The following is a 25,751-nucleotide window of genomic DNA, read 5'->3' as shown; positions in this document are numbered from 1 at the left end:
GAGTAACCTCATCAAGAAAGACCAATTTTAAAAGATGGGCCTTATTTTATATTCTGAAGGTCAGCAGCTTGAGGCTGTGCCATATCTAATTTTCTCAGTCCTCATGCTGCCGAGCCTTCAGGGCAGAAAGAAGTGAACTACAGGAACGCTGCAATTACATAAGCAAGGATGGATTGCCTCACAAATGGCACAATCAATGAACAATGGAAATTCAATCGGCTGTGACCCGATCAAGTACCAGGTGTAGGGGAAAATCCAAAGGTTTAGCACCTCCTGGAAGGTGGCTTCGTCTTCCTTTGTTCATGCCATATACTATTAGTTGAGGGGAAGAAATCCAGTGGTCGAAGTTATTTGCTTCTGCTGTTACCTCCGCTGCTGCTGCTGCTGCTTTTTAAAAAGAATTCCAGTTTGATAAGCAACAAGCAGCAACTCATTGCTTTCCATTGTGGTGTGACATTTGCAAGAGAAATATGTAGGAGGCTAATGAATCTTTGTGACAATATACATGAATCTAAGAACCTCTTTAAATTGTAGTTTTAGAAGCACATCTGAACGTGGAACTCAAATCTTTTAGCTAAACCATGTGGATAGAGAATTTATTATGACAGATTCTGTGTGCTTGTGCTAGTATTGGGGCCAAATGAGGTAAAGGACAGTGCATGCAAAGGAGAGGCATTCTTCTTATGATATCTAGGAAAACTGAAGTTTAAGAATTTTAACTTGGAGGGGCACCAGCGTGGCTCAGTCAGGTAAGCCTCTGACTCCTGGTTTCCACTCAGATCACGATCTTGTGGTTCGTGAGTTTGAGTCTTGCATCAGGCTCTGCACTGTCAGTGTGGAGCCCACTTGGAATTCTCTCTCCCTCTCTCTCTGCCCTTCTTCCACTCACTTGCTCTCTCTCAAAAATAAATAAATATACTTAAAAAAAAGAATTTTGAGTTTGAAATAGTCCAGTTGAAAGTCCTAGAATAGCTAATAACAACAACAACAATAATAATAATAATAAAAAGAAGCAGCACTTTCAGATTCTAAGCTAGAGAGCAGCAGAATTTAGTTTATGAATTTTAGGTAAATAGTGGACTTTACTGATTTAAAATATAAATTTTTCTAAGTGGAAGGGAAGCAATTAATTTCCATAGGTCTTTGACTTAAAAGCTGACTCTGGACAATAGGAATAACTTCTCCTTAGGTTTTGATATTAGAATAAAAATATTTCCCAAGTATAATCTTTCAAGACCTCTCTCCTAGGTGGATACATTAGTTAGGTAAAAGAACTTTAGGAAGATTTAAAAAAAAAAAAAAGAATGCTCAGTATCTACCTTAGACATGACCAATATAGATATTTGTAAAAAAAAAAAAAAAAAAAAAAAAAAAGTTGGTATGATAGATAGTAGTCAAAGGGATATAGCATCAGTATCATTGACTGTTTGCTAAATAAGCAAAGCATTGGAGCTTAGAAAAGTCCATTTTTGTACAAATCTAACTTTGCTTTCTCTCCACAGTTTTTCTTATTTTTACAGGGTTGTATTGATTCTCAGCTGAGAGTTAAGTGCTTTTTCTAAACCACAGATGCCCTGACTTTGCCTTCCTCCCTACTCCCTGCCTTCATCAAGGCCAAATGAAGTTTTCCAGTTACCAATGGGAGTTTGTTAGACACCCGATTTTGGTGGGTAGGAGAAAAAAAAATCAAGGATCATTATTAGTGGAGAAAACAAATGATTCCTAGAGATTAGAATTTTGGTTCCAGTCTTTGAACAGTGCTTTGCCCAAAATAATTGTAAAATGGGAGAATTATAAAATTAGTCTGTGATGGTTATTATTAGTCAGTGGTATCTGTTTTCTACTTCAGACATGCAGGGGGATTGGATATCCCCCTATACCCAGGGTTATATAGTTAGCTTTGGCCAAGGCGGTGAGAAGAGGAAGGTGTGTCACTTCAGGGTGAAGCCTTTAGCTGTGAGTGCTTCAATCTATAGTTCTCCGGTCTTCTCCACCATCGTGGAACACTTGTGTAATAGATGTAATCTGGATTGCTGAGCAAAAATCATTGATGTCAATGCTTTGGGAAGTCCACCCCACAGTGAAGTCGTATGAGTAAGACATAAACATTTGTTTTTGCAAGTTACAGAGAGTTTGCAATTGTTACTGCAGTGCAATCCATCCTGTCCTTTTGACTGAGAAGGAAATAATAGGAAATAGGAAATAATATTTCCTCAGCACATCCCACATGGGCCTCGAACTCATGAGCTGGGAGATCATGACCTGAGCTGAAGTCTGACGCTTAACGGACTGAGCCATCCAGGCACTCCTCAGTTTTTTATTCTCATTTAATGGGTGTGGTAATGAAGATATGGAGAGTTTAAGAAACTTGCCTAATCTTATAAATCTAGTAAGTAGCAGATACAGGATTTGAACCCAGGTAGTCTGAGCTTAGCATCTGTACTCTTTCTAAATACATTATAGTGTTTCTGTAATAAGAATCTCAATCAGGGGCGCCTGGGTGGCTCCATCAGTTGTGTCTAACTTTGGCTCAGGTAATGATCTCACTGTTTTTGAGTTCGAGCCCCCTGTGGGGCTCTGTGCTGACAGTTCAGAGCCTGGAGCCTGCTTCGGATTCTGTGCCTCCCTCTCTCTCTACCGCTCCCCCACTTGTGCTCTGTTGTCTGTCTCTCTCTCTCAAAAAATAAACATTAAATTTTTTTTTTAAAAAGCATCTCAATTAATTTTAGTTTTTCTTTCTTTTTTTATCCCTTCTCCAAGGAAACCACTAAAAGTAATTTAGAACATCTAGATCTAATTCCCAGAAACATTTGGAAAATATCCATATTATATATATGGAATAATATGTTGATACTCTTTGAAAAAAATAAACCATGTTTTATATGTAAAATATTTCAAATGTGTACCACAGTCTCAAAGTTGGGGGAAGAGAGGCTTTATATTAATTGTTACCTATCTTAGAAATTTTTCTTGGACTCTAGAAAGTAGTATTAATCTTCTCTCTAAAAAATGCTCTGTTGGTTTTCTGGCTTAAGGAAAATCTATAATGACCACATTATTCATTGCTTGCAGTATGCTTTAATATTATTTTTATTAGAAGATAGGAACAGTCTAATTAATTCATCTAAGTATGAATATTTGAACTTTTTTTCCCTCCAACCTTTCAGTAAAAGAAAATACTTGACTTCTTGTATGTTTGTAATTATGGAACTTGTTGATTTTGTTTACTGCATTTATTACTGATTTACACATTCATTTACAGTATTCTTTCCTGTTTTTCTTTCGTTGCTTTCATCTTGATCCTAGTGTGCATGGACAGACCTTGATAAATGGCTTATGTTAAGTGCAGAGATGAGTTTCTCAGGAATCATACTGCATACAGCTTATATATATATAATATTATATATCATAGATTATCTGATTATATATGGTATATAATATTATATATCATCACATATATAATCATATACATGATTATGTATGATGTATAATATATAGGATCATATATATGATTATGATATATATAATTTATATATATTTTTAAAATATATATAATTTTTAAAAATTTAGTACAAGGACAATGAGTTGTAGGCTCTCCCACTTACTGTGTTATTGCATAGATCTAACAAACTTTGGGGAACACGTGATGTAAAAATGTTAAAATGCTTTCTTTGAGTATTTAGAGGATGTGCCACATTGAAATTTGGGATGTTTGTAGAGTCTGTAATGGATTGAGAAGGGAATTCACATGTAATTGTTCTCTAGCTCATGCCTGAGCTTTTCCATTCTTTAATACTAACAACTATGGCAATACAAAAGCAGTTAACTAATTATGGAACACTTACTGTGGCTCAGGCCCTGTGCTAAAACTATATATGTATTCTTTGACTCCTTCCAACACCTTATGAAATAGATATAATGCACTTTTATAGCTCTGTAAACAAAAGGACAGAGAGATTAAGTGACTTACCGTATAGTGGTGGACTTAATTTTTCAACCAGTCGGGTCACACTATGAAGCACAATTTCTGTAATGAGTTGTAACTGCACTCTTTAACTTCTGTCTGGTTGTCCTGTGACTGTTTAGACATCAGGACCTAGAGGGTACAAAAGAATGAGAACTATGTTACAATTCTAAAAATTTTTAATCAGAGATGTAGTTTCCCTTTTTGTCCTGTGTCAATTGTGCTTCCATGTATCTTCCATTCTCTCATTTTAGAAGAATTGTAAATCTTCACCGCTTTCCCAGAATCAACTTTTACATGTGTTCTTGACTAAGTGTTGTTTTTTCCCCCTAAAAATCACGTCACCTTGAATCTTATTTCCCTTTAAGTAGTTTGGCAAAGAATAACTCAGTACTCATTTCCATCCACTATACATCCACTTGATAAGCTCACACTCCGCGGATACTTTACCAGCAATTTAACCAATCATACTAGGTAATAGAAGGGCAGGGATCAGGATTCAGTCACCTTTATATCCACAGTGGAATGCAGATAACCTTGTGGATATCAGTTGCTCTGATTTAAAAACTTTGCCATGTGCAGATGTACTTTCTTAATCTATCTTATATTCGGGTTCCTATATAGATTGTAGGTAGATATTACCTGAATCATCCATCCTACCTGAACCCAAAATGACTTATGAATCTTCTTTCTATCAAGGCATCAAAGAGTTTGAAATTTTTTTTTTCCTCCAAATTTTTATTTAAATTCCAGTTAGTTAACATACAGTGTAATATTAGTTTCAGGAGTAGAATTTAGTGTTTCTTTACTTACATTTAACACCCAGTCCTCATCACAACAAGTGCCCTCCTTAATACCCATCACCCATTCAGCCCATCCCGTCACCCAGCTCTCCAGCAACTCTCAGTTTGTCTTCTATAGTTAAAAGTCTCTTTTATGGTTTGCCTCCCTCTCCTTTTTTTTTTTTTAATGTTCCCTTATGTTTTTGTTTTGTTCCTTAAATTCCATATATGAGTGAAATCATATGGTATTTGTCTTTCTCTGCCTGATTTATTTCGCTTAGCATAATACTCTCTAACTCCATCCGTGTCTTTGCAAATGGCTAGATTTCATTCTTTTTGATGGCTGAGTAAATAGTCCATTGTATGTATATACCACCATTTTCCATTCATCAGTTGATGAACATTTGGACTTTTTCCATAATTTGACTGTTGTTGATAATGCTGCTATAAACATTGGAGTACATGTATCCCTTTGAATCATTATTTTTGTATCCTTTGGGTAAATACCTAGTAATGCAATTGCTAGATTGTAGAGTAGTTTTATTTTTAACTTTTTGAGGAACCTCCATTTGTTCTCTAGAGTGGGTACACCAGTTTGCATTCTTCATGGGTCTAAGTGCCATTATGAGGCAGTTGGCTTTCTTTGCTTCTCTTTAGCTCATTTATCTTTAAGCTGTGGTAGAGACTATTTTACAGTCAGCATGAGTTTCTAGTCATCGAGCCAAAGACACACATATTACATGGAAGGAAAATACTTTACTTATGTGGTACAGACCCAGTGCCCATGTGAGTAGGGACTGAAAAAGTTGTCTCTCTGGAACATACCAGATTCCCAGTTTCAGATTTAATAGTTGGACCAATAACATATTACCATATTGTCATTTATTAGTCATTTTGTAGTCAATAAGTTAACCAAATAAACCAAATTTTATTGATCAAATGAAAATTATTGCTTAAAAGTGATAAAAGACAAATACTGAATGGCCTCACTTATAGGTGGAATCTAAACAAAACAAAACAAAACAAAACAAAACAAAACAAAACAAAAACCTAAGCTCACAGATACAGAGAATAGATTGGTGGTTGCCAGAGTGGGGAGCGGAAGGGGGTTGGATGAAATGGGTGAAGGGGGTCAAAAGGTACAAACTTCCAGTTATAAAATAAATGTCATGGGGATATAGCATGATGACTCTACTTAATAATACTGTATTGCATATTTGGAAATTATGAAGAGAGTAAACCTTAAAAGTCCTCATCACAAGAAGAAAGAAAAAAAAAGACAAAAATTTTGTGCATGGTGATGGATGATAACTAGACTTATTGTGGTAATGATTTAGCAGTGTGTACAAATGTTGAATCATTATGTTGTATACCTGAAGCCTATATAATGCTGTATGTCAATTATGCTTTAATTAAAAAAACAATAAAAAAATAAAGTGATAGCAATGAGATAACCTAAAAATATTATATTTCTAGGACACATTTATGGTATTGCCATAAATAATGATACAAATCTTAATATTTTGTTATTTGGAGTAAAAGCTGAATATATTCTGTTAAGCGCTTACATTTTGAAAATATAAAACTGATTTTTATTATTGTTTTATTTATTTTATTTTTTTAACATTTATTTATTTTTGAGACAGAGAGAGCGCTTGAACAGGGGAGAGTCAGAGAAAGAGGGAGATACAGAATCTGAAACAGGCTCCAGGCTCTGAGCTGTCAGCACAGAGCCCGACGTGGGGCTCGAACCCACAGACTGCGAGATCATGACCGGAGCCAAACTCGGACGCTTAACCGACTGAGCCACCCAGGCGCCCCTTTATTAGTGTTTTAAAATTCTGGGTCCTGACTGTTTAACACCTGCTACATGTGTCTACTAGAAACATTTCATTATTTCGCCTGAATATTTTAAGAGCTATTTGAAATGTGATTTGTAATTACACAATTAGTCGATCTAATTTGATGACATTTTCTCTTATCTAGGTTTAATTATAAAAAATTTAATTTTTAAATTTATAATCAGTAAAAAATATCTTTAATTAGGAAGATTTTCCTTTTTTTAATTACATATCTAGTTATTTCAAAGTCTGTATCTGATGGAAATAATAATACTCTTAAATCAAAATTGCTTAAATCCTAGAAGATGATTTTACTCTATATGTGTGTATTTGTATGAGTAAGTGTGCACACACGTGTGTGTGTGAGTTTGTGAGTGAGTGGTAAAGTGTTACAGAATACATAATATATTATTACAGTAATGATAACAATGCATCGTTATCATAGTTATTTAATTTCTCAAGCACATACGTTCTGAAAGAAGAATTTAGGGAAGATTAAGTACCTTGTTCATGTTTACTTGGCATGCAGGTGGCAGATCTGGGATGAAAAACCAGATGTGTTAGACTCTGGAGTGTGTCAGCATCTCACTGTATCATAATTCCTCTCCAGTTAATCCTATTTTATCCTCATAATACCAGTGTTTCAGATTTAAAAACAAGCCAGGCACATATATACATATATACACACCTATATGTTTGTGGTCCTATTATATTTATAAGAGTGGAGTATTTTTGGCTCTAGAATTTATTTATTCATTAACTCATTTGTTCATTCATTCTTTCTTTCTCTTGTTCATTCGTTGAACATTTATTAAATGCCTTCTACAATCCAGGAGCTATTCCAGATACTGAATGAGATTCCAGATAGATTGTAACTTTGAAGGGCAATTTCATACATCAAAGGAAAAAAGTGTGTTTGTGTGCAATGAGATAGCTTTCATTTTCCTGTTTAAAAAGAGTAATTATGAGTGCTATGTACTATCTAGTTATAATTTTTGAAAATATGGGTAATAAAATTTGTTTTATTTGACAATTGACTCTACCCTGAATTACCTTTGACTGTTGAGGTGTGAATAGCTAGAGTATAGAACCTCACATTTTGGTCAACAGAAGCCATTTTCTGACTAATGAATCTTTTCATAGATAAGAGAATCAGCCATTTTAAATTTTATCTATTTGTACATTCTCTCATTTTCTGCTAGAGGTGCTAATACACAGGAAAGTGAGGAGAAGACAAGTAACAACAAAGAAAATAAAGGGAAATAATGGGCTTAGAACCAGCTAGACGATGAACTCTTGGTTAATTGAGTAAACTGCACTGTATTCAAGTTTCGTATTATGGAAATGTTAATGGGAAATGTTTTATTTATGAATATGATACATATGTAGATATTGGGGACATTGACAAGGATAAAGCAAAGATACAGTTTGTGATATTGTTCTCAGATTATTTTGAGGATAAGGCTAGGGAAAAAGGCATAATAAAAATTTTAAGTTATGTTCAATAGTATCTAGTCCAATTAGATGATCTTTGTAGATATGTCCATAGCATGCATGCTTGTATCTGAGTGTAAGGTTGTTTCGGTGATGAACGAAGGTGGGAAGTTGGATGGGACATAGTAGGGTTTAATTAAGAGAGCAGAGGTTTTATGATTACAAGGCCTAGGTTTGAGACCTAGGTTTGAATTGACATGGCCTCTTCAGTGACATTGCTTTATTAAAAATAATTTTGATTAGGGGCACCTGTGTGGCTCAGTCAGTTGGGCGTCCGACTTTGACTCAGATCATGATTTTGTGGTCTGTGGGTTCGAGCCCCACATTGGGCTCTGTGCTGACAGCTCAGGGCCTGGAGCCTGCTTCAGATTCTGTTTCTCCCTCTCTCTCTGCCCCTCCCCTGCTGATGCTCTATTTCTGTCTCTCTCAAAAATAAATAAACATTAAAAAAAACGATTAAAATTTAGGTTTATGCTTTTTTTTCCCCTTAAAGAAGCAGTAGTTCTTTAAATTCTAATTGGGTAAACTCAGGAAAGCTGAAATAGATGGAAAATCGGCTGTATAGTTCAATATCTCAATACATTCTCAGTGTATATCTTGGTATATTTTGCATATTTTCCTTCCGCCTTTTTATTTCATTTAAAATTTTTATTTTGTAATGATTGTAGACTCACAAGAAGGTACAAAAGTAGTGCAAAGAGATTTGTTTGTGCCTATCCCTCAGCCTTTCCTAATGGTGATGTCTTACACAACTAGTATATTATCAAAACGAAAACTATTATATTATCAAAACCAAAATCTACATTGGCACAGTACAATGAACTAAACTAATAAACTTTAATCAGATTCACCAGTGTTTGCAGGCACACATATTTATTGTGTATGTGTTTTGCTTTTTAAAAATCTATATGTCTGTAAGTCTGTTTGACACTCTAGGTCTCTATTTTTGTTCTTACAGAAAAATGGAATTATGCTATCCCTACTATTGACAGGTCTTTTTTCCACTGCAATAAGCTATATTTTTTCCATTCTTCTATTCTTCTATTCAGTGATTTTTAATGTTAGCAGAATGTTTTAACATATTGGATGAATGTTATTTATTTCACAATCCCTTCATGCTGAAGTTTAGGTTGTTTCTCTTTATTGTTATTATAAACAGGCAGATATACTTACATCTTTGGATACAGCATTCTGAAGATTTCTCTGTCTCTGTCTTTCTCTGCTTCTTTCTTTCCTTTCTTCTTGCTGATGAATTCTTAGATTTCTAGATCAAAGAGATATTATACCCTTTCTAATATAGAGTCAAATTTTTTGTTCAAAAACATTAATACTGTGAATAAGGTATCACAACCTTCTTCCTTATGAAATATCTGAAGAATAAATAAAGATAATAATCTAGTGGACATCGAACACCGGGCTTTGTAAAATCTTAATGTTGTATCACATTTCCTTTAAATCTTTTTGTTTTAAGCAGGAAAACAAAATTAATGCCCCCTTTGTAGCTCTGCCAACTACACAGTCTTTGTAGAAACAATCTCAGAATAATTTATGTAGCTCAGTGGGAAGAAAAAGCTCTTTTCAGACATTCTAAGATGACTGATTGTATTCCTCCTCTTTAATAAGAGCTTGTATTAAACATCTCTCTGTGGACATGAGCTAAGTGTTGTGCAGAATGAGTTAATGAACGTGGTATCTGCGTTCTGGGAGCCTCAGCTGTAGAGGAGAGTTTCATCAGAACATTGTGGTGTGTAATTCTACATGAGTTATAGCCTTAAAGAGAAAGAAATGGATAGCTAAGATGAAAATGCAATGTGAAAATAGGAAAAAATATACAGTCCTAACGTTCTCATGGTTAGAGCACATTAGTTTCAATTCTTACCTTATTTCTCGCCTCACTTCCTATTTCTCCTTAACCAGAGTAAAGTAACACCATATTAACAAATTAGCTTCCTTCTCCCCTGCGTGGTCCTGGGGCCACTATCTCTCTTCTTTCCTCCCCTCTTCCCTTTTTTTTTTTTTGTTCTTTCTTCATCACTTCATCATTGTTATCAGTATTAAATTCTGAGAGGTCTTTTTCTTCCCTTCAACCAATACTGATTGACATTGGAGGTGTACCTTCTCTTCTGTCCCTTCCTGGTTCTCTGGACAGTTTTGAGGTTCCAGGGTTACCTTCTGGGAGACCTTTTGAGCACCCTGGTCTATAAGTCTGGTTTTCTAGGAACCTGCCCCAGTTTGGAGTTTAGTTCCTTATGAGCTCATCATGGCTTGTTTCTTAATTGGTTGATTGAGGACCTCTGCTCCTAAGAGTATGCTAAATACCCTCTTGAAGAGGGCAGAATGATGCAGTTTACTTTCCTTTAAAATGTTCTTTTAAATTTATATTCATTTATGATTATATTTCAATCTTAATAGATTTGTGCTTTGAAATTCAAATGTATTTCGATTGTATCTTTAACATTTGACCTTTAATATTAATTTAATTCATTATAATTTTCTCTTTTGTTTTTTATATTAAACTGAATCCTATTTCTGTTTGCTTAAACCCTGTTTTTCCTAGAATAAAATAAACCTGTATTTCCTAGAATAAAATAAAATATTTTCCTAGAATAAAATAAACCCTGTATTTACTAGAATGAAAATGAGGCAAACAAGGCAAAACGGTGTCTTTACTTTCAGCTTTGAATTTAACTGTCGGACATGACTCACAGTCTGTGGATCTTTAAAATCCTTCATTCATGCCTTTTCTCTTCATTGACAGTGTGGATCCAGTTCAGATAACAGGTATTGATTTCTTGAAAGTCTTTCTTTCTATTCTTTTTTCCTGTTGGCTGCATTTCTCACCTTTGGCAATTCACTCAGTTTTAATCCGAGATGATCTGGCAGAGATGCAGATGCCTGGGCTGTCCTTTCATGTTGAGATGGGACAGTCTGTGGCTAGGGCTGGTGGATGGGGCCAGGTTCTGCACACACGTACTCATGTATAAAGGATTGGTAGGGCTAAAGAATGTCGCTCTCTTTGTGTTAGGTTTTTCTGTTAAAATAATTGTCCTATAGAGAGATGTGCTTTCCAAGTACATTTACAAAAACAATATCCCTAGTGGTTAAATTAACGTAAGGTTATTATGCTGCCCCAAGTAGGCAAGTACCCAATTTGGAGGGTTTCCTGGAACAGTCAGTTGATACTGCTCAAGGCCAAGTATCTGTAATTTAGATGAGATGTCCCTGTGTGAAGAAAGTAATGTGATGCCCTCCTCAAAATGCTTAAAGCCTTGTCTGTTTGTGTGCAATAGTAGTCTTTGGAGCTTGTCATTGTTTTTACTGAGCGTTTACCTCATGAGACTCTTTTTCTTATTTGTGTTAATGTGTCAGAAGAGTACTATTTCAATTCACGTTCATTCACACTTGCAGGCATTTACTTAAAAATAATTATTGAGCATTTGCTGTGTGCCATTAATGAGCTAGCATGTGGTCTCTGCGCACAGGAAACAGCTTCTCGTGAAGGTTCACGAATTACTCAAAGAAGCAGACAGACATGTAAAATTGGAAACTCATCACATTTTCCTTAGAGGCAGAAAGCACTGGGCTATAGTCTGCCATGTGTTAGTTTTATAATTCTGAGGAGTTATTTGACCTCTCTGAGGCTCATTTCTCATCTATAACATGGGAATAACAGTGTCTTCCTCAAGGGATAGTGTGTGGATTAAATGATTTGATGCATATAAATTTCCAGATGCAGAACCTGGCATACTGGCAATTAACAAAATATTATTTCCTTTTCATACTTCAAAACTGTTTCTTTTTCTTCTTATTCCAGGTCTCCCTTAAAGACAACATAAACTTGGCATCCAGAGATGGGGGAAAAAAAACCCTCAATTTTCTTTGATGTCACTCTTCCCCTACTTCTAGTTCCTTTTTAATTTGTTTCTATAATAGTTCCTCTTCCCCCAAGTTTTCATTACTTACTTTGCCTTTCTTGGCTAGTCAGTATAGATCCTAGCTGATTCCATTTCCTCCTTTGCCTCTCAAGACCGACCTGAAATCCATTTCTAAGCACAGCATTCTCCAGCTCTAAACCCTTTAATGGCCTGCCCTTCCTTAACTAGGCATTCCAGGCTTTTAAGATAAGGCTTACTCTCATCTTCGTTGCTTTAGTTCAGGTTATGCTCCACGCTAAACACACATCTCCTATTTCAGCGGCATTAGTGCACTTCTAAACCAGAACCTGAACTTTGCCTACTTTTTGCACATGTTCCGCTTGCCATTGCCATTAAAGAATCATATTTCCATTAATTTTCAATGCTGCCTCCCCTCAACTGCCTTCACTTTTCACCCTTTTAGATAAAAGCCAGTTGAAAGATTTGCACAAGCCCAAAGAGATGTCTGAGCATCCCCCTTCTCTTGATATCCTCACTTCTCAGCCACATTGTCTATACTCCAGGCTTTTCTCTCCCTTATACCCCTACATATCCTTTTCCCTTATACCCCTTATATCCACTGCAGGGGGCCTCAGTCCTCATCACTGTATGCAGACTGCTGTCCCCAAGATCACCAGTACCTGTTTGTTCCTTAATTCAATGGATTGACTTGAAGTCCTACCTCATTTGATCTCCCTTCAGTATTTGACTCTGGGGACCACCTCTGCCACCTCTAAATTCCCTACAACTGCAGTGTCCAACAGGAAAGTTGGTAGCCACATGTGGCTATTTTAATTTAAGTTTAATTTGAATTAAGATTAAAATTCAGTCCTGCAGTAACATTAGCCAAGTGTGGCTAACTGAGCACTTGAAAGGTGGCTAGTGTGACTAAAGAACTAAATTTTGAATTGCATTTACTTTTAATTAATTAAAATTTAAATTTAGCCAGCTACCTGTGGCTATGCAATTGAACAGTGAAGGTACAGAAAACTTCCATCATCACAGAAATTTCTGTTGTACAAGGCTTCGCTAGAGACCAGACTGGCAAAGTTTTTAACAGGTCAAATGGTAAGTATTTTTGGTTTTGCGGGCCAGATAGATTCTGTTGCAAGCACTCAATCTTGCTATTATCGAGCAAAAGCAGCCACTGAGAATACAGAGACAATGGAATGTGGTTGTGTTTCAATAAAACTTTATTCACATAGATTGTGGGCCAGATTTGGCATGTGAGTATAGTTTGCTGACTCCCCTTGAGCCCCAGTCTCTTTTTTTTTTTTCAACGTTTTTATTTATTTTTGGGACAGAGAGAGACAGACAGAGCATGAACGGGGGAGGGGCAGAGAGAGGGAGACACAGAATCGGAAACAGGCTCCAGGCTCTGAGCCATCAGCCCAGAGCCTGACGCGGGGCTCGAACTCACGGACCGTGAGATCGTGACCTGGCTGAAGTCGGACGCTTAACCGACTGCGCCACCCAGGCGCCCCGAGCCCCAGTTTCTTTGATATGCATTCTTTTCATTCTCTTCCTCTTTTTCTCTAAAATTCTTTTTTCAGTCTTCTGTATTTCTCAAACCCTTCCCTCCCTTCCATCTCTATCACCACAACATTATTATTGCAAAAAAGTCTTGAAACAGTCGCCCTCCCCTTATGTCCTGCTTCAGCCCCAATCATACACGTTGCCACAAAAATGTGCTTTCATAACTTATCAGTTTCCCCATTTGTAAATGTGTATAATGATAGTAATTGCCTAATAGGGTTATTGAAAGGAGTCAAGGAAATGTGTATGAAAGCATGTTTGTGGAGAGTGTAGAGTACTTTCGTATTAACTCCTCAGTGCAGAATAAGAGGTTGTGACTTGGAGCCTGACTGCTTGACATCCAGTCCAAGCCTGTAACACACCAGTGTGGACCTCGACTAGGCCACTTAACCTCTCCATACCTCAGTTTCCTCATCTGTAAGAAGAAGACGATATTGGTGTCTACATTGAGTCATTATGAAAATTGAATGAATGTGTGTTAAATGTTCATAGTGTTGTCTTGGTATAGAGTAAGTGCTATGTTGTTGGGTTTTCTTTGTTTTGTTTTCCTGGTTTTATAGATGGAGGAAGAAATACCTAGGCATGTTAATTTGCCTGCAGGCCTGGAACTATTACATGACATGCCCGAGATTTGAGCTCTGGTCTTTTGACCTCAAGGCTTCGACCTTTATAACTAGACTACATTCCTTGCAACATCACCAGTTCCTAACCACATTCCCCTAGCCAGAATTAATCTCTTTTTTACTGTGCTTTCATCACACTTTGTTTCTACCTCTGCCAGGAAGTTGGCCACATTTTGCTTGTTATTATAGTTATTGTAAATCAGTATGCCTGTAAATTAGTATGTTCTGTAAATCAGAATGGTGGACATGTTCCCAATTATATTTTTTGCCTTTTCTTAACAGTTTCAGGTCGAACCAACAACAAATTATTGTTAAATTTGTTGGCTAAAAAAAAAAAAAAAACATTTGAAGAGAAAATCATTATTTAAAAAAAGTTAATGGTTTTATTTATTTATCTTGAGAGAGAGACAGAGAACATGAGCAGAGGAGGGACAGAGAGAGAGACACAGAATCTGAAGCAGGATCCAGGCTCTGAGCCATCAGCACAGAGTCCAACGTGGGGCTCTAACTCACAAATTGCAAGATCATGACCTGAGCCGAAGTCAGATGCTTAACTGACTGAGCCACCGGGGAACCCTGAGGAAATAATTATTGATAGTTAATATTGGAGGTTATAATCTGCCAAAGTCTGCCTATAATATAATAAATTATTTCTTATAAATGTTACACATTCCTAATATAGATTTAGTATTTTAGTAGGTAGATAACCAAATATATCCATTACCCTCAAATTCTTTTCAGTATGTTATCCTTAGATTTATTTAACTTTTGAAAAAGAACTTGAATTTTTTTTTCTGAAATTGTGCCAAAATAAAAACCCAAATAGGAGATCATCAAGGAAGGACATTGTAATATGATCCAGGGAAAGGAGCTCATATCAGAAGGTAAATTATATGTTGGACTTTCCAGTTATTTAGTAGAAAATGTATATCCAGTACAGAAATCACTAGCTGGGACTACAGACAGGGTTGCAACATTGCAACTACCAAATATACTCATGTCAATAACTATTTCATGCAGATTCAAATATGGCAGTTTGTGAAAGAGTTTCATAGTCCACACTATTGAAAGTACAATAAGTTTTGTTCTTGAAATAGGAGGGAGTGGTGAAATTGAGAGGAACATTTTAGTCTTTAGTTCTTCTAAAGAAGAAGTCAAATTCAAACAAGCTTCCCTCCAAAGAACTGAGTCAAAGTTTTTATTCTGGATGTAAACTAGCAGGGTTAATGAGGAAAAGGCAAGGGAAAATAGAAAATTATGCATCAGAAGAAGCCTCGAAAGAATTTCAAGAGCTTTCTTTTTTTTTTAAATGTTTATTTTTGAGAGAGAGAGAGAGAGAGAGAGAGAGAGTGAGTGGGGGAGAGGGCAGAGAGAGAGAGAGAATTCCAAGCAGACTGTGTGCTGTCAGTGCAGAGCTCAGTGCAGGACTTGATCCCACGACCCTGGGATCATGGCCTGAGCCAAAATCAAGAGTCTGATACTTAACCAACTGAGCCACCCAGGTGCCCCAAGAGCTTTCTTCTTAAAGGAGCTCCTTCTGAAGCCTCTCAGCTCCACCTCTCTGAGCTCAGACACAGATGATGGTGCACCTTGACTTCTTTTCAGGGACATCTAACAATTCTATAGTGACTACATAATTATACCAGCTGAGATTACACTCATTGCTTTTGCCCTGGAATGTATCCCTCTGCCTCTAAAATTGTAAACTATGACAATTTTAAAGTTTGTTTGAGTTTGCCAAAATAGATGGGTCTGGGGACTTTTCTCTCAGTCGGAATAGACTAGGCTGTGCTGTAGGAGTAAACAGCTTTCAAATATCCCTAGTTTAAAATAGCCCAGGTGTATCTCACTCATGTAAATGTATCTTTGATTATGCAGCAAATTTGTTTCATATCATCCGTGTTCACTCAAGACTACAGGTTGGGGACACCTGGGTGGCTCAGTCAGTTGAGCATCTGGCTCTTGATTTCAGCCCAGGACATGATCTCGTGGTTCGTGAGTTCAAACCCTGAATTGGGCTGTGTGCTGACAGCATGGAGATGGCTTGGGATTCCCTCTTTCTTTCCCTCTGTGCCCCTTCCTCTCTCTCCCTCTCTTTCTCTCTCTCTCAAAATAAATACATAACCTTAAAAAAAATACAGGTCGACAGTGCTGTCACCGTTTGGAATGTCACTGGTCCTTGTGACACACAGAAGGAAATGTGGAAAACACACACTGAATCTTAAAGACTTCTTGCATTATTTCTGTAGCCACGTCATGGGCCACAGCAAACTTCGTGGCCGTGCCTCATTTCTAGTGCAGTGTTACAAGCGCCTGGAATGAGGGCAACCAAAATCACAGTGGGCAGCAAGCAAGAATGATGAACACAGATTTATAGTAGATCTGTCTATGCGATTTGAAGGTTCTGTCTAGCCATTCTTAGTATTACTATATATCTGCTTGAGGTTGATTCTGGTGAGAAAAATAAATAAAAAGGAAAAGCAAAAATTTGATGGCCCGTTTTAGTTTTTTAAAACTGAGTTTAGATGTTGTCATAAGTATAAGAAATACTCCTTTTTACAAGAAGAAAATTGAAAAGAGATGTTTTAATTAATTAATTAATTAAATTATTTTTTTTCATTAGTGGCAGTTATAATGATATGGAGTTGATGATTCGGTCAATCCAAGAGCCAAGCAATCTTCTGTTAAAATTTATATTTTTATTAAAATATATTTAATACATAAAAGAATATTGGTAAAAATCAAATCACCCAAGTATTTATTACAGAAAAATATAGACTATTCTTTTCTGTATTGCACCTCAATTTTTCTTTTACCCAACTTTACCTCTCTTGTACATTTTTCTAGACTCTTTCTTGTGCTTTTATTTTTTATTTTTAAAAAAATTTTTTATGTTTATTTATTTTTGAGAGAGAGACAGACAGACAGCGAGTGGGGGAGGGGCTGAGAGAGAGAGGGAGACACAGAACTCCAAGCAGGCTCCAGGCTCTGAGCTCTCAGCATAGAGCCTGATGTGAGGCTTGAGCCCCTGAACCGTGAGCTCATGACCTGAGCTGAAGTCGGATGCTTAATCAACTGAGTCATCCAGGCGCCCCACCTTCCTGTGCTTTTCTATAAGCACAGAGATAAACATACAGGCAACTTGCTTTGGCTGAGTTAAAACTACTGTGTATTGTATCTTTGTATCAATCCAATGGGGAGAAATGGAATATTATTATTGTTTTAATGTTCATTTTCCTGATTGTCAGTGAAGCTGAGCATCATCTTTTTTTGCTTATTGACCATTATCATTTTTTTCCTCTATGGATGGTGTGCTGAGATTCTTTACCTACTGGGTTTTTAATTTTTTCTGTATTGATTTTTAGGTACACTTTAGATATTGTTGAAGTTAAAAATATGCCTTTCCCCTTGTTATTTATGTTGACAATATGCCTTTCCCGCATCTCAGCTTTATGCTGTCCTCTTTTTCATATATATGTTCATACACACCTACATGAACACCTACACACACACACACACACACACACACACACACACACTCACTCATCTGAGTGCCCAGGTTCAGGTAGCTAAGTGGAGTACATTTCAGAATCCAGGTAAGGATCTTAGTTCATGTGTCAGTAAATGTAGATTTTGGTTACTTAAATCCTTCTTACTGTGATTGAGAGAAAAGAGGGGATTTCCAGGTGGCAATGGTATGTGGGGTTCCTAGGCCTCCTGGAAATTATATAGAACCTTGTTCTTGTCCTACTCCTAGATCATTCACGCAGAAACTTGTTTCAGAAAGTTAGCCTCTGGGCTGGTGAAAGTTTGTGCGACATGTATGTAGGTGTGGCTTATGTGTTAATAATACATCCAAACATTTATGGCCTGTTTTTTATTCCTACTTGCCTCTGATCTTGGAAATAGTTCAGAGTTCTATTGAGAGCCTTTTAACGAGCCTTTTAATTACCTGCTTGGGGTTTATAGTTTCCCCATAAATGTATTCTATAGTATGGTTACATAATTTTTCTACACATTATTTTCTTTCTTTAATCTAACTAATAGTATCTAAGATGTCATGGAAATCTTTCCATGTCAGGAGTCCACCCACATCCACCCTGTTTGGCATGACTTCTGGGTTTAGCAGTCATTCTGCTTCTGTTTGCTTCTTGTAGTCCCCAAATTTGCCACTGCTGTGATCTCGTGGTCACTCCATTTCTAGTGGTTCCACTGCTGCTATCAATTTCATTTCAGTTTTATATTTTTTTCTGTTTTTCGAGTGAGCTGTGGGGTGCATTCAGATTTCTTTCAATTTTCTGCAGAAGGAATTCAGGGCAGAGATGGGGTAGAATAGAATATGAGTTTTTTTTCCCTTTCTTTCTTCAACAGAACTTAAAGCTGACTGAGTTTAAAGAGAGAACTATTCACAAGATTCTACTGACAGAACATTCCAGTAGTTATAGCTAGAAACTACATAGCCTTGACAGAGACTCTGATATATATATATGTATATATATATATATATATATATATATATACATATATATATATGAGTATGTATGCATAATACATATGGGAAGAATGAAGCATCATAAAAAAGTGAGGACAGTAAGCATTAGTCAAACATTGATGCTTGTAAAATTGACTAAGGATAAATAAATATAATTGTACTATCATTTAATGTATATATATATATGTATATATATACATATATATATATATATCAACACACACATACACACACAGATGTCATGTGATACATCTATGTGTAGTGCCTCTTATGTGATTTGAAGGTTCTGTGTAGCCAGAACTTTTGAATATGTGTGTATACACACACACACGTATATTATGTACATGTGCATAATATGTATACATGCACAGTTGTCCTACAATACATATGTATAATATATTCTGTATAACATGTATTACCTACAAGTTTTATACATGTATGAACACTTATTGGCTCATATCAAAGATCAATATAAAAACTGAAACCAGAAGAGAGTAGTATGAAGTTTCTTAGACAAAGAAATTGTAAAGGAAAATGAGTATTTGACTATATGCAAATTTCAAATAGTTTTAAAATGTTTATTTATTTTGAGAGAGATGGAGGGAGGGAGGGGTAGAGAGAGAGAGAGAGTGAGAGAATTCCAAGCAGACCCCACACTGTCAGCGCAGAACCTGACATGGGGTTTGATGTCATGACCCATGAGATCGTGACCTGAGCCAAAATCAACAGTAGGACGCTTCACCAACTGACCCACCCGGGCACCCTAACAAATTTCAAATATTTTTATATCAGGAAATGGCATGAATTAAAATTAGTGAATAAATTGAGAAAATAATTTGTAAGTGTCAGACCTAAGTCTAATGTTCTATATAAAGCGCTTTTAAAACTTGGTAAGACATCATACGTAATACCAGTAACCAGAGAAACTAAAATTGAAACTATTTTTCAGTTCTCAAATTGAAGAAGATTGAGAATAATCTGTATTTGGAGGAGTGTGATAAAATGGAATTTCAGGTAATGCTGATTGTAATATAAATTGATTCAATATTTCCAGAAGGAATTTAATTATTTGATGTATGTGTTTGATTGTAGGAATGACATTTGCCTGCAAATGTAATAAAAAAACAATGTAACCAATATTTCTCTATAAGAAACATCATTTCAGGATCATTTAAAATAATGACAATATTATGAAAGACAATTTGCAACAATACAGAGTTAACTTTATTATTGAATAGCCATTGAATGCAATATGATGCCGTCATTAAATGTGTGTTGTTGTTTTAAATTTTTCAGGCTCTTGGGAAAAGCTCATAATGCAATCTTAAACATAGAGGCAAAATATTTACATATATAAAAAATAAGAGAAAATACTCTAAAGTTATTTTCTCAGTTGTCTAGAGGGGGGCATCAGTTATTTTTATAATCTGGGGAGACAAACCCTTTGGAACCTACTCATGAATTTACAAGGGACAATGAAGAGCTATTACATAGAAGGCTTTCAGTTGACCTTTATTGAAATGATTTGAGTTAAAATGAAATAAGAATCTTGTCATAGTAGAATAATCAAATCTTTGAGCCGGAAGGCCCCTTGCAGGTCACTTGGTCCAGTCAACCACAGTAAACCAATCTTTAATTTAGCCAATTTATAGTGGTATATGCACTAGCTCTTACCACCTCTGGAGCCATGCCAGTTTGTCATCTCCTGCGGCAGTTCTTGTTTAACACTGTTTGCAGGCCCTTCCCTCTGAATTTCCTTTCTGCCCTTCTAAAGGGAGCCCTTAAAATTTTCAAAACTTCTTTAAGAGTATCCTTCAAAAAGAAAACCCTAGGGTATAGTAACCTGTATACTAAACTTGTACATATTTCCCCTGCTCTTAGCCAGGCCAGTGTCATGGAAGCCTAGTGGGATCCTGAACTTTTACCCTAATCCGGCAGTAATGAGATACCCCTCACGCCCACCAGTGTCAAAAGAGGCCATTAGGGGAACAGGGACTAACACACCTGTACCTGGGAGTAATGAGACGTCCCTCTCCTCCATTGACACAGTGTTAGAGGAGGTATGGAATTTAAATAGAATCTTTAAGCTCCACAGTCTCAGTAAGATGCCCACGATGTTCAGGATACAACCCTAAATCACTCGCCGAAACTGAGATGACACAGAGATTGGAACACTCTGATAAGGACTTTAAAGCAGCCATCATGAAAATGCTTCAGCAAATAATTATAAACATACACAAAATATATTTTTAAAAGCCTCAATAAAAGAAATAGAAAGCTTCAGCAAAGAAATTAAAGATATAAAAAAGAAGCAAGTGGAAATTTTAGAGCTGAAAAATACATTTACCAAAATAAAAATTCTCTGAATTGGCTCAATAGCAGAACGGAGACCACAGAGGAAAGAATCTGTGAATTTGATGATAGTAAATAAATGATTGATAAATGAGTGAATTAATATGATGTGAATAATGATACACGTCTAGATGCCTAAAGATTTGGGTTACAAGTGTGGCATTCTTGAATTTCTTGCCAAATGTCCTGGGAATTATTCTTTTTAAGTCTCTGTTCTCTCAGCTTTAAAATGAGTTAGTAAAAACTACCCTGACTACTCTAGCTGGATTCTAAATCCAATGTTTCTTGAACACCTACTAATATTTTTATTCATTGATTTATCAAATATATACTGCATCCAAATACAGAAGAGCTTCTATAGTAGATCCTAGTGATGAAGTTTTGGGGTGATGGTGAGGTGATCCGGAGCCAACAGCCAAGAAAGAATTCTTGAAGAAGTCTTTGATGCAAAAGGTGATGTTATTAAAGCATGGGGATAGGACACTTGGGCAGAAGAGCAGCTCTCTACCCTCAGGTTGGGAGACGGGGGGTCAGGGATAGAGTAAGTCTCTAAGGAATTTTGGAAGCAAGATTTCCAAGACCTTGAGGGGCTAGCTGTTGGTAGCGAAATTCCATTTATTACTGTTTAGTAAAACCTCAGTCATGAGACCCTTCAGATGCATATTGGGGGGCCATAATCTTGGAGTACGATTGCCAGCATATGTCTTGGGGGCAGTTGAGATAAAGCAAGTAGACTTACAGGATCTTCAAGGTTGGGATAATGTTAAACCAAGATTCTCTTTTGCTCCTAAAAGTGTCATCATCCAGGCAGCTGGGCTTCTAGGGGGAGGTCACTCTGCCAGTTTCAAGGACTTGTCAATGGGCTGTAGGCAGGAAGGGAATTTAATTTTTCATTTGCCTTAGTTTCCCACATTCCCATGGCAAGCATTTAAAACCCCTTTCCTTTGTTCTTGAGTAGCCAGGAGTGTCTGAGGAATATCACACATTCCACTTGGTGGGGAGGTTGCTGTTAGCCTGTGTTTTGCCCTCAGCTTGCCCCACACTCCGACATCACTAGGACTATAAGGAGAATAAGGCATTTTCTCTGCTGTAAGGTAGATTACAGTATAATGAGGGAAATATATCAGTAGGTAGACCAATTGTTAATACAATGTGATAAGTACTATGGTAGAGATGTGTGCATAGGGCTTTGGAACTGCTTGGGGGAGGTAAAGGTGGAGTAAAGGTAAAGGTGGAGAACAATCACAGAAAGAATCCGCAGCTGAGCGGATTCAGGAAATATAGATTTTATAATTCATTAGAGCTGGAGTGTGGGAAGTTGGATGAGGAGAAATAAAGCTGAGATGAATGGGCTTTGCATGCCATCTAAAGATACGTAGTTTTTATTCTGAACTTCATGCAACAGTAGTAAATGACTTTGAGCACCAAATAGTTGGTATGAGAACATTTATGAGGAAAAACATTCTTTAAAAACTTTTTTTTTAAATTTGAGTATTGCTGACACACAATTTACATTAGTTTCAGGTGTACGGCATAGTGATTCAATTTATACATTATACTATGCTCCCTCACCACATGTGGAACTACCTTCTGTCGTTGTAAAATGCTATTGTATCGTTACCTACGTTGCCTAGGCTGTGCTTTTCATCTTTGTGACTTCATTACATAACTGGAAGCCTGTATCTCCCACTCTCTTTCACACATCCCCCACCTCCTTCCCTCTGGCAACCATCAGTTTGTTCTCTATATTTATAGGTCTGATTCTCCTTTTTGTTTATTTATTCATTTGTTTTGCTTTTTAGATTCTGCATTTGAGTGAAATCATGAAATTTGTCTTTCTCAGTTTGACTTATGGAGGAAAAACATTCTAATAGCATAGAGAGATGACTTGAGAGGATAGGGTAAGGCCTGGGGCAGGAGGATTAATTAGGAGGCAGTAATTCTAACCCAGGTTGTGAATGAGAGAACTGAATATTTACAGAGACTAATGTAATGTTACATATACCCAACTGAATGTAGAGAATGAGGGGTCAAATCTGACTGTGGGGTTTCTAATTCAGGTCCTTGGGTGCAAGGTGGTTCCTTGAAATATGGAAAACAGGAGAAGGGGAGGGTTTGCATTTGGCATGGGGCTATGGGTTGAGATAGGGCGAAAATGACTATTGTTTTGGACGTGTTATTCTTTCCAAATAGATGTTGTTGGGGAGGAAATCCTGTATCCTTCATCGTTCTTTTGGCTGATCTATTAATTAATTTGACATAAAGTGAAATTAATAGGAGAAAAATTAATTTTGGATGTATGGGAGTCTCACACAGACATGAGAGGTTTGAAGAGAGACCGTTGAGGTTTATATGCCATCCTGAGCTAAGGAGAAGGGGGTAGGGGCCTATAGCTTCAAAGGGAAGGAAGACAGTTCACAGGAAGATGGCAGGAGCAAGCGTTTGGTAAACAAACGTTTGCCATGCCATGCAAAGGCCACGGGATACAGAGAGGAATTGAACAAATAGGCCCTGCCAAGTACTCTCCGCTCCCCACTCCACCCCTACCATGCCCAGCCCATACTCTTTGTACTTATCTTCAGTGATAAGCCTTTCCTTGGACTAGGCCCTCTATCTAAATTCTTAGAGACAATAAAGAGGGGAGGTTAAAAAGTCTTCCTGAGTCTTGGTACTTGATTGTCTTCTACCCAAAATAACCTGCATTCCAAAGTAGCATGTTTTGGGGAGGTTCATTCTGGACTCCCTTCAATGTCCAGCAGACTGTTGGCTATAAGAGTGTGGAGCTCAGAAAGGAGGCCAGGGCTGGAGCTGAGGATGGAAGTTAAAGCCATATGAGTATTAAGATCACCCAGGGAGTATATGCAGAGTGAGCCAAGGGATGGATATGGAACCTTAGGGATCACTGTCAAAGATCTGGCAGAGGAAGTAGACTCCGTGAAAGATACTGAGAAGGAAGAAGAGGTAGGAGAATAGTCAGCAAATGATAAAGTGAATCCTTTATCAATCTTTGGTATTGAGAGGGCCTCTTTATTGTGCAATGTCATGAGTGTAATTAACTGTTGAGCACAGAGTGGTAGAGTAGAAGTTGTAGATAAAGAGAAGGACAATAATAACAACATCAAGAAGTATTCCAGCAAGCCAATATTCCATGTGTCCGAAACGTGTTCTTTTCAGGAACAAAAACAAAAACAGTACAAATAAATATTCTTGTGGGAAAATTCCATAAAACATCTTTTCTTCTTTCTGATAGAAAACATTGAGCAAACTATCTTTTCTCTTGGCATGTTAGCTAATTAAAGCCACAATTATGCTGCATGTCAAATCATCATACCAAATGTCCAAATCATAACATATTCGGCAGTTATTTCCATGTATCTCTAGGTTGTCATGGGGTCAGATGACTGGAAACGTTGCTCCTAGACATGTATCTGACTGGGTTACACTTCCTGCTTCTTGGGCTCTCCTCCACCTGCAAATATTTGCTTTGGATACTAGGCCGAGGAGGCAGCAGTCACAGACACCCGGAGGCTCTTCTGGAGAAAGTAGAGGTGAAGGAGAGCAGGCACAGGTGCCTTCACGCCTCTGCTTGACTTATGTCAGCTCTTTGGCCAAAGCACAGTCACCTGCATGAGCCCCAAACAAGGGAAGTATTCTCCACTCGTGGAGGTGGGGCAAGGGGAAGAGACGGTATTTTTGAACAAACATTGAATCTTTCGCACTTGGTGATTCAGAATCTTTACATTAGCTGCTCCTTGTGCTATGCTGTCAGGTAGTCATATTCGGGTTATTGAAGTATATAGGGTCATTTGACCCTGAGTAAGTGATCCCTCCTCCTGTTGCGTTCTCTATGTGTTATTTCTTGATGCTGCCACTGTATCTATAGCTGCTTTTAATTCACTGCCTCATTTCACATAGGGCTTTTTGGGTGAAGACCTGAAGGTGATATTCTGCTATCTGACAGGACTTTTTCTTTTTGCTTCAATGTTTTTTTTTCCTGTTATTTTGCATTGTTATGATATTTGCTAGCCTGATGTTGGGACAAATAGACCATTACTGTCCTTGTATGCTTTGGTTTAATCCCCTCCTCCTAGAGAAGGGGCAAATGCAAAACTTTTTCTTTTGGAAAAAAAAATGAGGTATATTTTTCAAAACGTTATCTCCATCCATCTACATGATGTCTGTGTTTTCAGAGGAAGGCATTGATAAATTGGGAGATGAAAAGTACGAAATTGCAAAAGTTTTTGAAAAAATTAATTAAAATGTTATATGCATGTCCATACTTTATTCAAATTATGGAGCATTTCAAACATGCAGAATAGAGCTTATCCATTTGGGCAATTGGAGGCATCCCACTTAATTGAAACAAATATGTGTGTGTGTGTGTGTGTGTGTGTGTGTGTGTGTGTGTATATATTGCTCTTTTAAAGGAGAATTGAATTTTCCAGTAAGCTGGTCTGTTTACAGCAGTTACCCAAACTCAGTCATACATCTGCCATTTGTTCTCTCAGCCTAATGCTTCCGTGGGCTGCGCTGTACCTACCTACAATTCATTTCATCCATTTCACGTAGATTATTTTGGTGTCTATACTGTCTATACCGTCCTAAGCAATAAAATCTACAAAGCTGTCACCTTGAAGTGTGAGGTATATTTTTTTTCTAGTGCACATGAAAGCAAACACATATGAAAACAAAGATGTCACTTCTGTACCGTCTTAAATGTCTGCTTTCTAGATACTACCTGGCGTTGCATGTG

At 37.0% G+C, this 25,751-nt stretch overlaps 1 protein-coding gene across 1 annotated transcript in view; it reads left to right on the top strand.

Annotated features, from left to right (window-relative positions):
- Nucleotides 1–25,751, top strand: part of ACSS3 (acyl-CoA synthetase short chain family member 3) — a 156,800-nt gene that overhangs the window by 8,609 nt on the left and 122,440 nt on the right. The gene's annotated exons all lie outside the window — the stretch shown is intronic.

The sequence above is a fragment of the Neofelis nebulosa genome, chromosome 8 (genome assembly GCF_028018385.1).
Source record: "Neofelis nebulosa isolate mNeoNeb1 chromosome 8, mNeoNeb1.pri, whole genome shotgun sequence".
Taxonomy (NCBI): domain Eukaryota; kingdom Metazoa; phylum Chordata; class Mammalia; order Carnivora; family Felidae; genus Neofelis; species Neofelis nebulosa.
The sequence above is the reverse complement of the archived record's forward strand: the minus strand, read 5'-3'. Positions and strand labels throughout refer to the sequence as shown.